General features: G+C 42.1%; 2 pseudogenes; one reads left to right on the top strand and one right to left on the bottom strand.

Annotated features, from left to right (window-relative positions):
• Nucleotides 1–7444: 7444 nt before the first annotated feature.
• Nucleotides 7445–8220, bottom strand: LOC103700598 (dirigent protein 22 pseudogene; annotated as a pseudogene).
• Nucleotides 8221–14777: 6557 nt separating this feature from the next.
• On the top strand, nt 14778–17320 carry LOC103701405 (protein NRT1/ PTR FAMILY 5.10 pseudogene; annotated as a pseudogene).
• Nucleotides 17321–17380: the final 60 nt, after the last annotated feature.

Here is a 17380-nt window from a genome sequence, read left to right as displayed (position 1 = left end):
TGTCGTTTTCGTTTGAACTCTTTTTTAATATACGGACCCCTAGAATCCTATATATTCATATATTAGTCATATTACTCCTCGTGGGTGAACCAAAAATCTACACCTATAAATAAGATGCTATTAGCCTCAAATGACACATATGCAAATATATAAGCTTGTAGGGGCCGCGGTTGGAACATCTTCTTAAATGATAGTGTTCTGCATAAGCATTTCGTTGTTTAGAAAATAAATAAAAAAGCATGGAAAAGAAAATATGGTATCTTTAAATATATGGAGGGCTTACATGCATCACGAATGCAATTAATGAATTTTGACCATTCAGGCGCAGTTACAAGGGAATGCAAAAAATCTTTTATAAAAATTTAAAATAAATAAGTACTTTTTGGTCTTCCAAAAGCTCCTCCAAACGGGGCCTTAATCAAGCAAACATAAAAAACAAGAACACCGTGCTTAAAGTTGATAATATTTCAAGGGGTTCTTCAAGAAGCGATATGGGAGGATGCCTATTATAATCCAATTACATATTACGTCAAAAATAATCCAGTTACATATGATTGCTTTGTTGACTATCGACCAAAAAAATTCAAATGTCTTTAGATAATTGATATAACATGCTAAACTAAGCTAAACAAATAGGATCTTTAGATAAGGTGCAAATTTGGATCCTAGCGATGGACAACCAACATGCTGATAAAAAGAATAAAGGTTTTGGCTCATCCGCTCATGGATCATATACAGACGTACGATTCCTTTTGTTCTTCTTTCCTTTTTCTTTTTCTTTTTTTTCTTTTTGTTTTTCGGCAAAGAAAGCATGGGTCATATGCAAACTATGATCCTTTACAGACAAGACTTGCATGACCAGCTTTGAAGATGCTAGAATAATGCTTGATATACGTGTCAGTCGAATCATTGATTGATGGATGACCCCCCTTCCATTATTTACTTTAAGATTTGATTAAGACCGGCCTAAAGCGATCCCTCTTGGAATAATTAAGTTGTTTGACATGTTGGATACTGGAGCTCGATCCATTAATTCCTTGATGGCATCTGGCCTCTTTTTTCAGCATTATTTGAGCAGAAAGTATAAAGCAGCCATGCTGCTTCCATGTCCATAACCTCTGGAGTCGAGTTGGCACCAGCATTGGTGGCGTTGCCTTTTATTATTATTTGAATGATTTGAAAACTACATGAAGGATTGATTGGTTAGTAAATATGGGTCCCACGAACAAAATTCTTCAAAAAAAAAAACAAAAAACAATTTCACATTTGACATGCATGAAACCTTTCTAATGCTCCTAATCCATCTTGCATCCATTATGGTACCAATGTAGAACGATGCATCCTGCAAACCCTCCTTTTTTTGTGTGTGTGTGAGATCTATGTGTTATATTTAGTGCAGGGTTGAATTGTTGGAGTACCATATGAACCCCACTGGAAGTGCTTGCAGTACTCCCATCTTTCCTGAAACTTAGGGCTTTATCAACCCTAGACACCATTGAATGACCACCAAAATAAATGAGACAGTTGAGATCTTCCCAACCTCACCTGTACTCTTGAGTTGTAAGACCCAAGTGGAACCAATGCCTAACCAAATCTATTGCTACTGACCAGGTGATGTCGATCTATGCGGTGGGTGGGACTCATCATGGTACCGTGGACACTCCTCACTCAAACAAGGGGAGTCAGCCCTAGCTCGTAACCAGATCTCTTTACCGCCCAAACCTGTGCATCCACTCAAAGACAGAAGACATTCACCTTTGCGAGAAAAGCTCGGCAGGCAAGCATGGGCCTCCCAGAAGTCTCCATGTCCTTTAGCCGGGTGCTGTCGAAGCATGAAATGTGCCGCGCGCACTCCGAGTAATGCTCCAATGGCTCCATGGCAGGTGCATTATGTTGGAACAAAAATCACCTGGGGCTGGCACTATAGAATATGATCATATAGGGTGGAATTTTTATTTAGGGACGTTTCTTCTAACACCTATCTTAAAGAAGAAATCTAAAAGCCAAATAGGAATAGAATGATAGAGGGAAAAATGGATCATCCAGCCCACAACTAAAAGGCCGCCCAGTTTCGGCCTAATAAACGCCAACGACAATTAGCTAAATCTTCGCTTCGGCCCAAGGTCAGCTCGTCTTCAGGACCCCACCGAAGGCTCCACTAACTTCGGATATTTGCTGACTCCCCCGACCAAGCTCGGGGCACTCCACCGAGCACGTCTCGAAATCCGGAAAGCCAAGTTACTTCCAACACCCGCCAAGCCAATCTCGTCAAATGTATGACGCGACTACTTAACGAGCTCAGCCTCGGCAACGACCGCACCCATGTGCGGGCCTACGCCCACCTACGTGGTCGTACTTCACCACACTACCATGTCATGTCTCCATAACCGGCCAACAGCAGTCAGACGGCACCTTGACTACTCCGGCCATACCCTGCCGTGATTATCAACACCCTATCGTTCTCAAGAACGGGCTGTACCGCATGTCACCAGCCAGCCTGAACTGCGTGCCATCCGGCTCAGAGCCACACCCTCTCATGATGAGGGCTGACAGTACCTTCGCCACCTGGGCCACTCCACCGAGGCTATAAATAGTATGGTCAGGTAATTTCTAAGGAACTCTTGGCTGGACCAAATTTATCCCTCTAACTTGATCGTCGGAGGGCCCTCACCGGAAACACCAGTGAGGCTTTGTGCAAGTCCGCGGCCACCGTGCAGGAGATAGCTCCCGTCTTCCCCTTCCAAGCACCGGCGGCTCCCTCGGCTCCACCGGCGTGGTCACCCTCGGGCCAAATTTAAACCACAACAGGACTTTTACTAATGGAGTTCGTCGTTTTTGTAACTGTAAAAAAAAATTAAAACATGAAATTACATGCGCCAAGAAAAATTATCCATGGAGAAAAATCGTCCACACCTTTTTTCTTCGTCGTCCAGCCTCTCTATCTATCTTCTTTTTTATTGAGCCATCTATCCCATATGCGAGGTCTTCCTTCTTCTTCTGAATTAACACCTAAAAGTTCATGAAATCTAAGGAACGATATTTTTATAATTTATTATATTAGACAAAGCTAGAAAAATGTGTATCAGTATTGATGATCATTATGTTCTGAAAATTGTGTATCAGTTTATCTAAAGGTGTGTATTGGATCACTGCTAGGTATGTATCAAATAAGATTGCAGTATATATCAAAAAATCAATGAATATGTATTGATGAGTATGATGTCCTGAAAACTGTGTATTAATTTATTTGGAGATATGTATTTGGTTGCTAGATAGTTAATTTGCTAAATGTGTATCATCTGACTATATACTGTGTACCGATGAATACCATGTTTAGAAACCGTATATCAATTTATATACATGTATGTATTAGCTTGCTAAATAACTAATTTATTTGGTATGTACTATTTAACCATTTAGTATATACCGTGATTTCTTTTTTCTTTGGTTTTTTAATCACGGGACTAACGACTCCATTGGTAGAAAAATCTATGACTTTTGGATTTTTTTTTCAACATGAGCATTATAAAAAATGTGGTAAAATAAAAAGCGTGCTTTATATTTTTTTTTCCTCTGATGCCCGCCTATATGATTTTTGCTTCATTGTGCTGCGAATGAGTTGGGAAGTCCCTGTCGTGGCCTGCCACCCGGCATTCGGTGATGGGTCTTGGATACAAAATTATCTTTAGAGAGATGGGCGGTGCACCTTTAGGATGAATTCAGTTTCTGATATATATATATATATATATATATATGGTAAGAGCTTATCAATAGTCAGCAGATGAACTCATATTAGCTGTCTTATCCTCCAGTGGGAGAGCTGACAATTAATGGCTCGGTTGGGACATAGCAAATCCAAGATTAAATAAGCTGGCATGGACTTCATGTGATCTAGCGGCAGCATGACTTCATATTAAGCTGGGTTTGTCGGAATATGTTATAAAAAAAAAAAAAGTAATTCTTCTGGTGCACTCCAATTAATACCGATCGATCAGCCCTCTCAATGCATGATATCTGTGATGCAATGCATTCGTTTTTTTCTTTTGTTCTTTTTGATAGGATTGCATGGCATTCTTGCAGTTTGCATGCCGAAGAAGGTTGGTACGTATTACTTAAGCTGTCAACTTGGTCCTGCCTTGGCATCGTATATATGCGATGGCATGAAATTTTAATCTCCCGTTGCTTTGTGCGAGGCTCACAAATAGGAAAGAATATTTGCGGGCCAGGCGGAGATCAGCCGTGCAGTGGAAGCAAAAGCGTGCATTCCGGGCTTGAGTGCAGTATGATCACTTTTTTTTATCGGCGACCAACACTGGATCTTGAAAGCCATTAAGTATATTGGAGGTGGGGCTTCGATGGACATCTTGTTTCTGTTGTGCATGTGACCTAAACCTCTTTCCACAGAACAGTGCATCAATTATTTGGTGAACATTGCAAGTCTGCATGCCTCTGCACCATGCATGTGCCATTCGACCAATGGGTGCATCCCTATGTGCATAGGCATGTGAAACTGAACATCTCATGTTCGTGCACACATGTCAAACAACCATTGGTCACATGATTTTAGAGAATATATATATATATTGTCCAATATCTTCTTGTTTTTCTTCTTCTTTTGAAGACAGGATTGCACCAGTACAAGTGAGCAACTGGAATGTCGGATGATCATAGATTCTTGATCGAAGCCATCCATTGCTCTCATGTATATGTCCGGCATTAGGATGCTTGAAATGTAGCTGTTCAGCACTTGTCCTTCTGTTTCAAGTGTTGTTGTACTTGGAATGCACATGGCAAGCAGAAGTAAAGAATGCTTGTGGAAGCTTCTTGATGGTTGGATGAGTGTAAAGATGATCATGAAAATGACGAATACGATGCCTTTTCTTTTTTTCTTTTTTTTTTTCATAATATGAGTCGGTGCCTCACACTAGTCGAGAATGAGTACACCCCGAGTAATCTGAAATAAGTATCTGCCGTAGAGCAGGTGGACCACCTTAATACTCTCCTAGAAGAAGCCCACCGAGTGGTGCGCAGCGTAGGACACAATCCAGTCGGCAGCCCTGTTCGCCTTCCGGAAGATGTGTGTGGCTCTGAAGGCAATAAGTTCCCTCGAAATTCCACGCATATCCTGAAGCAACATGTGTAATCTTTCATTGATGTACCTTTCTTGTATCCAGTCAATCATTGTAGCTGAGTCGCCCTCCAAGTGAATGCAGTCTTCTTCCATCGCATGCCTAGCAAAGGTAAAACTCTGCCAAGCTGCTCTCAACTCTACTTCGAGGACGACGCCTCTTCGGCATATGCATATTACACAGAATAAAAGAATTTTATGAGATCAATGGGCATTGATAAACTAGCTCAAGCTTCATATTTGGTGGATCTTGTTGTTTTACTTTGGGCTACAGTTCTCTAAATCCGAAATAGGCCTGGGCTGGGCTTAGGCCTTTGGTCTTGGACTATGCTCAACTTTGAAAAGCCATTTACAGGCATGCTACGTGGCAGTGAAGTCCAAAACACTTTTCCTATATCATTCATTATTCATGTGAACGTTCATGCCATTCATTTATTTTTCTTTTCTCCTCCAAAAAAAATTCAGCTTTTTTTTTTTTGATTTTAGTAGGAGGCTCGTGTGAGGCATTTTGATGGACTTTCATTATCACCAGATTCTTCTTTTCAGAGTAATAAAGCTCTAGAGTTACTTCTTTCTAATCAATTTGCTATTGCATTTGTTAAATATAAGATGATAAAAAGATGCAAGGTTCTATCCTCCTTGGTTGCTCATGACTCGGTAAGTTACAAGGCCTGAACTTATACGTCATTTATGCGTGTCAGTGGATCCATTCTCTGGCCCATGCAGTGAGTATTGGAGCCGAGCCCCATTCGTCTGCATATAAACAGATAACTTACTACTGAAATAAACTCAATTGCGAGACTTGATTAGAAACTATGAAAGATGAAGCAAAAGGCAACAAATTCTATCCATAACAGAAGCAACAAATTAATAGAACTGCAACATCATCAAGAGCAACAGCGACCATAGTTATGAGACTTAACAACAGCATACTCCCTTGCATTGATTATAGGACCTTGTTGATGCCATGCTGATGAAAGATATTTGTTCGCACCAATCCTTTTTTTTGTTTGTGTTTGTGTGTGTGCTAGAGTAATTCTAGGTGGTCCACTTAATAGTACAAGCCATATCAAGCAGTTGTTTTGCCGTTCCTTTTTCATCAACAAGAAATCAACCGAGTTCAAAAAATAATGTTCAATTATATCTGTTGTAGGGACAAGCTAATGTTATGCTAATAGAAGATTCATATCAGAATTATCGGCCCATTATAAGACATGCAAGGTAAAGTGGATTACGGAATATTTTTCTAGGAATAAAGTGGTGCAACTTCCACATGTAATCTACTTAAATTATATCATCTGAGATGGCTATTGTCTCATATCTTTTTCATCAGAACGATATGAGTTGAATTCTTATCATCAGGCTTGAGATGGAAATGAAGCGATTGGACAATTGATGTGGAAGAGCCAGAGGAGGTTACAAATCATATCCTTTTTCACTGCAGGTTTATTAAGAAGATTTGCACTAAAATCAAAAGGAGACAGAAAAAACTAACGACATGTAGATCTACTATACTATCTGTTATGGACCAAGCTGACGAAAAGAACGCTAATTAATATAAAGCTTGGGAGTGAATGGAACAATGTAAATTTAGCAACTTGCTGGTGTATAGAAAGAAAGAAACCATTATTTTTTTCTTAAAAGGGTAGGCTACTGCTTTTCATAAAATCCCTTGGTTATTTGTTAATAGAGTTTGTTTCTGGTTCAGATAAAGAGACCTTCGTAATGTGAAAGTGTTCAGAGATAACCAATTAAAAATAAATAAATAGATGAGAGCTTTGTGGAAGAATCTTGAGCAATCTATTTGTTAGGATCCATGAGAGCGTATGCTTAGTCCCACATCGATTATTCGCTGAATAGATCTTGAATACTTATATAGAATTAAAAAAATATAAAATTTTTTAAAAAAAATATTTTTTTTAAGAGAATCAAACGAGTTTGTTGTTATAGCACTTTTTGAGAGAGGGAGAGACCCAAGCAGCCGCATCCAACAATGCTGGTTCTGCAAACGAACGGCAGTGATCGCTCACTGCTTTGCCTGTGCATTGCGGACCCCACCTCAAAATTTCATGCTGACGTAATTCAGATATTCTGTTAGAAATTAAGGGCCCCTCTTGGATCACGCGCCTTAGCACGTGGTTCCGTGGGCCACGGGTTGCAGACTTGGACAGCATGCGGACTCGGCAGAGTCGTCCCCCCGGGGGACAAGTGGGTCGCACGCAGACACCGACACTTCATCTTTTTATTTTGTTTTAACACTGCTCGTCGACAAGCCATCCATCAAAAAAAGTTCCAATGCCATGTTAGGAATCTAACTAAAAAGACAGCGAACAAGTTCCTCCATATTAATCAAAAAGAAAAGTATCAATCAAAGACACCCAATCTGCTTAGAAATCAAAACTAGAAACGAATGAAGAAAGAAAAAAAAAAGCCTGCAGGTAAGTACTGGTAGTTCAATCTAGGTTTCAACTATAAGTTCAGTAGTGCATCGCATAAACGCTGTACTCAACGACGGCATCCCCAGATTTCATATCAAGCCAGTGGGTCTGGGCCTGAGCAAAGCCCCGGGCGAAGCGGAAGAGCCCGCTCCCACCGACGACCGGCATCTCCCGTACCTGGTGGAACGGTGGATTCCGGCCCAGCACGGTGAGCACGCTGCCGTTGTACTTCCCCTCCGTGAACACCAAGTTCATCGCCATCAGGAAGCCCAGCTCCTGCTGGGACGCGGATGCGTACATCCCCTGGGCCCGGCCTACGGGCCTCGATGTCGGCTCTGGGCCCAACGTCAGCAAATCGTCCATCATGGTGATCATGCCGAAGGCCGACGGAGAATCAGTCACCGGGTCGGTGACGCGCACCGCCGTCGCGTTGCGGCCGCTCACCACGTCATGGAAGTAGAAGTGGAGATGGCTCACCTTCTGCTTCAGCTTCATATGGGCCCGTTTGGCGAATTGGGCCTCGGTCTTTGCATCGGGGAGGCCACAGATGGGGATGAAGAGGGAAGGGAGGAGGAGCAGAAGAAGAGAGGAAATGGCTGCAGCGGTAGCCATTTTTTTTTGTGGTCTGTGGTAGGGATGGAACTAAGGCTACGGTGGAGCTATTTTTATAGAGGGAGCAAGTGGTGGCCAAGAAAAGTACCAAGTGCAATAATGTTGGCACGAGAAGAGTACGTGGCACAAACTGATTGGTTGGTTCTTTGGTGGTTCATAGCCAAGGGGTCGATGGGGTAGATCACATTTAGGTGGGGTTAGCTTCGGGGCGGCAGGGCGCCAAATTCCGCATGATGGCAAGAAGTTGATTGACTGTGCAGGTCTATAACTTGTCGGTGACGACGGGCTAAAAGGACCGAGCAGCAAATCCACAGCAGGACAGACAACAGCCAAGTCAGCAACTAAAGGATGGGAGGAAACTGGGGCCCACCTTATGTAGGCCAGTGTGACAGGGCTGGATTCGCTGGAACTTAACTGGGTCGTGGTCTAGATCAACGTTGGGTGAGTTGGCACTTGGAAAAAACCTGGGCCTTCAATTTGTTCAGTTCAAAGGTCTCCAAGACTATGGAACGGGGACAAATTGCCACGCTTCATGTGGCAGAAGAAATCCATGGCGTGGACTTGACATTATGTCGATGCTATGGTGGTTAAAGTTCCAATGACTTCGCTTAGCTTCCACGCTTTAAGGTCTCTCATGTAGGGAATTCTATACTTTTCTTTCATGGAGGGAGAGTGTGTTCCCTGGAGAACTTTGAAAAGCTTACGTAGCATGAATGGAAAAGGTAGAGTCAAAGGAAGCATAAAGCAACTTGGACGGTTAGGAATATCCTCGGGGTCCAGACTTTTTGGTATTGGAATAAACATGGGACAAAGTAATTAATCCGGTTATTGGCAGGTTTCTTACTTTGGTGATATCTTAATTTGGTGGTCCTATTGCAAATTAGCATGCGTGAGTTCCACTCAAGGTATAATCATTCAGACGATGCAAAGTGTCTTTTTGTGGGGGGGGGGGGGGGGGGGAAGAAGGTGAAAAAAAGACACAGAGGGTCACTACTAAAGGCCTTAAATTATTAGCATTATGTTCAGATCATACTCTTCATTGAGCAATCTAATAATCCATACATGGTGCATCAAGTTGAAGCACAATTTTCAAATTGTGTGCATTTATATATGCAGTATTCATGGAGGCATGTAAACAGTTATTGCATAGGTTCCAAAAATCTACTGTATAAAGGAGAAATTGTTGGGTGGACTAGATATGGATGAAACCGCTCTATTTTTTTTGTTTTTTTTTTTTTTTATGCAATAGCAACACGGCCTAAGATGATTTTATTCTAGGTCTACGGTGGACCTAGTCTATCTAATATTTTTTTTTTTTGCAAGCTAAAGTGAGAGAAAATTAAGCAAGAAGAGAGGAGAGAAGATATTGATGGCAACATTTTGGTCGTCGATAATTGTTGATCCTGCCATGTGAAAAATGGATGAAAGCGATAGTTTGCAATAAAAAGATGCAACTAAAGTTTTTAAAATACAAAAGTGCATGTGCAAGATAGACAAAGTTGAGAAAGTACAAAAATAATTTTTTTCAAAAAAATTATAAGAAAATAGTTTCTATGAACCACGCTAGAACTTTTGTTTTTTTAAAATAATCACATGTAGTGAGATCTAGAGATGATTACTACAACAATATATTGCTATCTCTCATGTATAAATAGATAAAATTGGCATAAAATTGCTCGAACGGGACATATATTGATGGCAGGAATAGACATAAGATTAAAGGATGTTAACACAAACAAAGCTGGTGCTGCTCTCTCTCATCCTTGCTGTTAGGAAGCTGTCTATATCATTACACGGAGGACCCATCTTACTCTTATGTCGATATAGATACCGAGAAAAAATTATATCATACATCATATAACCATCAGGCCATCTCATTCTTGTAGACTTCATGCAACTTGCACTCGTCTTGATGTTGGCTTACGAAAATAAGAGGATCTGATTTGCATGGTGCACATCGAATGTGCATGTGATACAGGACACAATTTGCCGATGTTGAAGGCAAAAATTCTGAACCAGCATCCCATGCCGATTTGAGACCAGACATTTTATACGCCTAACCTTTTCCTTTTGGTGACTCATTTGGTATCTTTTGGGTCCCAATTGCAGTGGAGTGGTCCCTAAGCTTATATTGACACAACTTTTCCATAGACGAATCACAAGCAAATTTCTTTCTCGATGTACAAGGGAAGGGGAGTGTTTGTCTCAGCATAATGATGGGGGGCCACAACTAGCCTGGTCTCGTTGAAGTTTCTCTCAGCGCAATGATGGAGGATGCAATTGCATACGTAGTTTAATACATTGCTTGCCGACTCTAACATTTGCATAGATTAGCACCGGCAATTAAAAAGATCTTATAATTAGAAGGAGCTCAATGGATCCACTAAGCAATCCACAAACTCTGTATGGTCATTTGGGAGATTCAATACAAGACTTTTCACTTGGACAAAAAAAATGCCAACCAGCCGAGTTATTAGCTGTTGGTGGTATATTTACTTAGTTTTCTCACAAAAAAAAAAACTTTCAAAATATAAAATTTATTGAAGATATTAATAATGTAACATTTGAAACTATAATTTATACTATATACTTGGTAAGTGCTGGTTTTTGAATTTCAAATTATTCCATCGGCCACCACATGATGTTCCGGGCTTCTGAATTATTCCAGTGGAAAGCTAGTCTCGTCCAGAATCTATGCTTTTGAACGGTAGCCCGCTAGTCCGTTATAATTTATATGGAGTGCGGTATAATTATATGCTCCATTAGAGGTAGAATTATATGCTCCATTAGAGCATCTAATCTAGGCGTCGCCACAATTACCCACCCGAGGTTCAACCACTTGTCACACGAAAACAACCCAAACTTAGGCCAAGCTCGGCAAGTTTTGGGCTAGCTCAATCATACTTGAAGGCAACTCGGCCATAGTGATTGGATGAATTTAGAATGGCACTAGTGGCGGTGAAGGGGGCCACCCCTTACTTCGGAATATTTGGACTATGATGAGTGGCGATGGGATCTTTCAGGCCAAGCATATGTTCAGCACGGACTGAGTGGCTTCATATGTGGCCAGTCACTCCAAAGGCATCCTATGGATTAGAAAAGGAGAGTTGTTTATAACACTCTGAAACTTGTTATTTTCTGACCTTATTAGAACTGCATCAATCATCTATTTCAGCCACACAAAAAAAAAAAAAAAAAGCCAAAAAAACAACCCAGACTCCCTCTTTAGGCTCCTCATGACCAATCTTTTTTCCATCTCCATTCTTCTCCTCCTATTCACCACCACAATTCCCTCCTCAGCCAAGGATTGAGCATACCGCAGTTTCCTCCAGAGCCAAAAGCCGGTGTTGGCGCCGGTGCACCAGAAGCTGAGCCACCTGCGGCTCTTCTGGACCCAATCGCCGTCATGGTGGCCTCGGTCAACTCGTTGGCGGCCGGGTTCGGCACAGCGGTCATGATCGACTTCACGCCGACCGTCGGCTCCAAGCCCACATTGAAGCTAGTGGGCTAGGCCCAGGGGTTCCATGCCAACCACTGAAGGAGTTGGGCCGTCTGATGGCCATGGATTTGCCTCCATGGAGGGCAACAACAATGGAACTGCAGCATGCTGACGTTACCGGGATGGAACAGGGTGTTCTCGGAGGTGAAGAGACGCCTTTCATCGTGATCTCGTGCGTTTCTGGATGGCCCAACGTTATGCCCAGGCCCGGAACCATACCTTCTTCAATCCTGGAGATGCCATGGTGGAGTACAATGTTTTTTTTTTTTTGATGCATTGCTGATATTTGAGTGCCTAGCCGGTTCTTATCCTTGTTTTAGTTTTGTAATTTGGTTTCTATTAAAAACATGTTTAGATGATTGGGCTGAAAATTCTATAGAATTTATAGATTAAATCAGTACAACCAGCAAGATCACAAGATTACAGATTGGGCTGCAGCTATATTCATAAGTACCAAAAAAAATAAGTACTTAATTTATGAATTCTATAAAATTTTAACCCAATCATCCATATAGATTTTAAACAGATTATGTTCTTTCATAAGGTTGGTAGCTTGGCGAGCAGGTTTGATGCGGCACCCAGCTATGGAAAGAATCGAGAATCTTCTCAAGTGTCACGGAAACAGCGCGCTTCATTTTGAGGAACAATCAAGCATTTCGCTCACGCCATATTTCCCGTCAAACGGCGGGAAACAACTGATCACATGTCTTTATGTTGTTAGAATCTATTGATTAGTTGATTGTGTCAAACTTAGTCAACCTTATCAAACTTCATCTTGATTGGTTTTTTATTGATTGTGCCAAACTTAATCAGTCTTATCAAACTTCATCAGCTTCTTATTACTATATAAAGACTGCTATTGTACAGATAAATCTTCTTTGTACAGAGCTAAGATACCTCAATATTGCAAAAAGAGAAGATTTATCTATGTGCTGAGAAGACTTAATTGTGTTTCGAGATTATTTAACTGTGTACGAAGCTAGATTAAGTGTATTCCAAGCTTACTAAACTATATGCCAAGACGACTTAACTGTGTGTCATGCTAGATTAAGTGTTCAAACATTAATTAACTGTATGTCAAGCTTATTTAAATGTGTGTCATGCTATATTACCTGTGTATCAAGCTTACTAACTTAATTGTAATAGTGAGTTAACTGTATTTGAGGCTATATGAACTGAGTTCTAAGCTTACTTAACTAATTGCAATAATGACAAATCCACTATACCTATCAATATCGTAAATATTAGATTATTTGTCACTCACTCATTATTTTTCTTTTATTTTTTAGTTATTTATTATTTTATTTTATTGAAATATATTTATTTATTATCTTAATAATTTATTTATTTATTTATTCATTCATTCATATATATATATGCATTTATTTATTTATATTTATTTATTTATTTATTTATTTTTTTTCTTCTCTTCTTCCTGAAGCTTCTTTCTTCTTTCTTCTTTCTTCTTTCTTCTCCTTCTGCGAGTTTAAGGAAGAATCCCTCACCAGAGCGCCCAAAAGGGATTAGCCCGAGGCCGGCGGCACCTGCGGAGGTTGCGGCCCAACCTCCCTTCTTCTTCTTCTTCTATTCTTCTTTTTTTCCTATTTTCTCTTTCCTTTAGCCATGACCGAAGGGAGAAAGAAAAAGCGGAAGGAAGAGGGGTATTTTCGTCTCATGATGAAATATTGAAATGTCGGCCGATTGCCATAAAATCGGGGGGTTCTATATACACCCCCCCTATTGCTAAGGACACCCCCCAAAAACCAAAAAAAAATACCCAAACTAACCTTTAGTGTAATTACCATATTGCCCTTGAAATTTTCTCAGTACACCCCCCCCCCCCCCCCCCTTCCTCCTCCTCCGTTTCGTTTTGAAAAGAAAAAAAAAAACACCCCTCAAACCCCCCTTAAACCCCTCGATCCATTTACATCGTTTAGGCGATCTTTGAAGGAGATTTAAGCCCCATTCGAAGCATGGACAAGCAACTAGTGATTTGGGACGAAGAATCGGCCGCAAAGATACGTGTTCCACCTTGTTTCGAAATTTTTTTTTTTCACGGTTCGTGCTCCGTTCGGCACTGGATCGCCGAACAAAAGGCTTCTGTTCGGCTGAACAGTGCCGAACAGAAGCCTTCTGTTCGGCAACCCTCAACCGAACTCTTCTGTTCGGCTGCACAGTGCCGAACAGAAGGCTTCTGTCCGGCACTGTGCAGTCGAACAGAAGGGTTCTGTCCGGCTCTGTGCAGCCGAACAGAATGCCGGCGACGAGAGGGAGAAGGGGGAACGGGGGGTTTTGGGCGTTGGCGAGGTGCTTTGGGCGGAACAGTTCAAAGGGAGACGGAGGGGGTTTGGCCGCCGGCGAGGTGCTTGAGGCGAGGTTTTTTTGGCGGAAGGGAGAAGCCGGCGGGTGTTTTGGAGGGGAAGAGCGGGGTGGGGGGGGTTTGGGGGGTGTAGAGAGCAATTTAGGTGAGGGGGTGGGGAGGGTGGGGGGTAATTTAGAAATTTTTAATTTTTTAGGGGTGTCCTTTGCAAATGGGGGGGTGTAGAGAGTATTTAATTTTTTTTTAATTTTTGGGGGGTGTCCTGAGCAATAGGGGGGGTGTATATAGAACCACCCCATAAAATCAGTTAATAGGAACTAAAAGTTAAAGTCCGGCCCAAGGATGGACTGACCATTAATTTTGCCAATAAGATACGATGATATATCTCCCCTGGATTCGGTGATCCTCTCACCCTGGATACGGTAGTAGGATATATTTTCTCGCGGTTTTTATTTGGCACATGCTTTTGTTCTTGTCCCCAAGTCAAAGCACGCTGACCTTTCGTTCATTGTGTAGCAGTCTCATATAGAGAGAGCGAGCGAGCGAGCGAAAGAGAGAGAGAAAGATGGACATCGAGCAGGTGGCGCCCTTCAAAGGCGCCGTCGACTACCGCGGCCGCCCGGCCTTCAGATCCGCCACCGGCGGCTAGCTGGACCGCCTCGTCCTTCGTCATAGGTAAAAACCCTCTTCATCTCTCTCTTTCTCTGAAACATCGTTCAACGTTATATTCCACCTTCACCAGCCAGCCACTGATTCAGTCATGTGGTGCACGGAACAGGGATGTCGATAGCAGAGAGATGCGCGTGCACCGGAGTCGCCTCCAACCTGATCACCTATCTGACGGGCCCGCTCGGCGAGCCAACGGCGGTGGCGGCAGCGGCGGTGAACGCGTGGAACGGGTGGGGGTCCATCCTTCCCCTGGCCTGGGCGTTCGTCGCCGACTCGTATCTGGGCCGGTACCGGACCATCATCGTCGCCTCCCTTCTCTACCTTGTGGTCAGCCTCTCAGTCCTCCCCTCGTTTTTTCTTCTCCTTTTTCTTTTTGCCCTTAATTCGCTGTTGGTTCTTTTCCCTTGGCATTGCTCGCGATGCATTCATGGTTGTCGGCCCATGTTGGATTCATCTATCTAATGGATAGGCGCATGCATGCAGCCAAAGAGATAAGACCACTTTTTAATGCAAAGCTGCATAAAGGAATTAACTGGAAATTTTTCTAATGAAACTCGCGTATTTTGAAAGTTTTCCTCCAATTTGAGTGTGAAGTGTTGATTACTGCCATATATTGACTTGTACTGACTTGATCAAACGGGGGGTGCTTCAGGGATTTGCAACGCTGATGCTGTCTGCCGTGCTGCCAACTCTCTACCCTCCTCCATGCAGCGGCACGACGGATCCTACAGCTTGCCCCCCAACTAATTTCCAAGTTGCTATCTTCTACTTGTCGCTTTACCTGGTGGCAATTGGACAAGGTGGCCACAAGCCATGCGTTCAGGCATTCCGAGCCGATCAGTTTGACGAGAACGAGGAGGAGGAGTGCAAGGCCAAAAGCTCATTCTTCAATTGGTGGTTCTTTGCAATGTTTAGTGGCTCCACCGCCACCACCTTCGTCGTGAGCTATATCCAAGATAACGTCAGTTGGCCTCTCGATCAGCTTCGCGATGTTATGGGTTTTTATGGGTCTAGCTGTCGTTGTCTTCTTGTCGGGGACCCGGACCTATCGCTACTATGTAGTAGAAGATAAAACCCCCTTTGCTGCCGCCTGGAAAGCATGCATCGCATTGATAAGTAGCAGGTGGAGAACTCCTTTGCATGCTAAGCCCGAAGATCATGAAGAAAGAGAAGCACTATTTCGACATGCAGATGATAAGTCCTAGTAAATTAACTCGTTAATTTTTGTATAAGACTACGCTTAAATTTTACTTTGTAGCCAAACACAACTAAACTGCGCTTAATTAATTGTGCGTTATTCTTGGCTTTGGCCATTTTAAGTTATTTGGAGAGATCGCTGCTAATAAAAATATACTCATTCTTCTTTTTCCACACATAACCCTGTTAGGAGAGAACGAAACTTAAATGTATATCTAATATTTTTTAGAGTAAGATGGTGGGATCTCACCTCCCATTTCACATTGATCAAATAAATGGACAAAGATCAGGACAAGCAAAAGAAAAAGAATAAATACAGATCCAATCGAATCATTATTATATATCAAAATTTTTACTACTGCATGCATCACAAATTTGTCCTGGAAAAAAAAAGGACATGCACAATCTGATAATAGCTATCACTAAGCCATCCAAAAATCACACGTAGTGTTCGAACATGAGATGCTGGACTTGGAGTGTTATCCAAATGGTTACAGATAATCTATGTTCTTGTTGACAGGCTTAATCATGGTTCTCATTATTCACCAGCAGTCCAGGAGGACAAGGGTGCATACGATTTTGGTCAAGTAGAGGAATTTAAGGCTTTGCTTCGACTGCTTCCTCTAGGGGCGTCCTGCTTAATATATGCCACTGTTCTTCCTCAGTCATCAACTTTTTTTATCAAGCAAGGCAGCTCCTTGGATAGGAGAATAGGAGCAAGCTTCCAATTACCTCCAGCAACACTACCGGGCTTCATTGCTGTCTCCATTATGGTATTCATTCCAATTTATGATCGTGTCTTTGTACCTATAGCTAGAAAATTTACAAGGATTCATTCAGGCATCTCCATGCTTCAACGAGTCGGCATAGGAATGGTCCTCATGGCAATTTCAATGGTGGTAGCAGCTCTGTTAGAGATGAAGAGGCTAAAAATTGTGAAAGATCTTGGGCTGGTTGACTTGCCCAAGGTGACTACTCCAATGACTATCTGGTGGTTTATTCCTCTATACGTTATTTTTGGAATTGCAAATGTATTCACGATGGTTGGCTTGCAAGAGTTCTTCTACGACCAGGTGCCTGAAGCAATGAGAAGCCTCGGGCTCGCTCTCTTCTCTAGCATCTTTGGTATCGGGGAATTCATGAGCAGTCTTCTTGTTTCTTTGATCGATGATATTACCCGAAGAAGAGGAGAGAGCTGGTTCGCTGATAACTTAAGCCGTGCACATCTTGATTACTTTTATTGGCTCCTTGCTGGACTCTGTGCTGTGGGGTTAATCATCTACTTGTATTTTGCACGCTTTTATGTCTACAAGAAGAAAGTAGATGTTACAGTGTAATGCAACTCATGGAACGGGCTGTATCCGTGAGTCTTGTAGTGCTCCATGGATATGCAATTTATGAATAAGATCGATATTAACTATTGTATCCCAGAGATTTTCTTCTCTTTTGTACTCGCATGAAGGTTTGTTTTGTCACGAATCTATAATTTACGAAACACGTCCAACTAGTTCGATGAC

This window comes from Phoenix dactylifera, chromosome 4, assembly GCF_051530095.1.
Source record: "Phoenix dactylifera cultivar Ajwa chromosome 4, Ajwa_hap1_PhDact_Kaust_v1.1, whole genome shotgun sequence".
NCBI lineage: Eukaryota > Viridiplantae > Streptophyta > Magnoliopsida > Arecales > Arecaceae > Phoenix > Phoenix dactylifera.
This window is presented reverse-complemented; position numbering and strand designations above follow the sequence as displayed.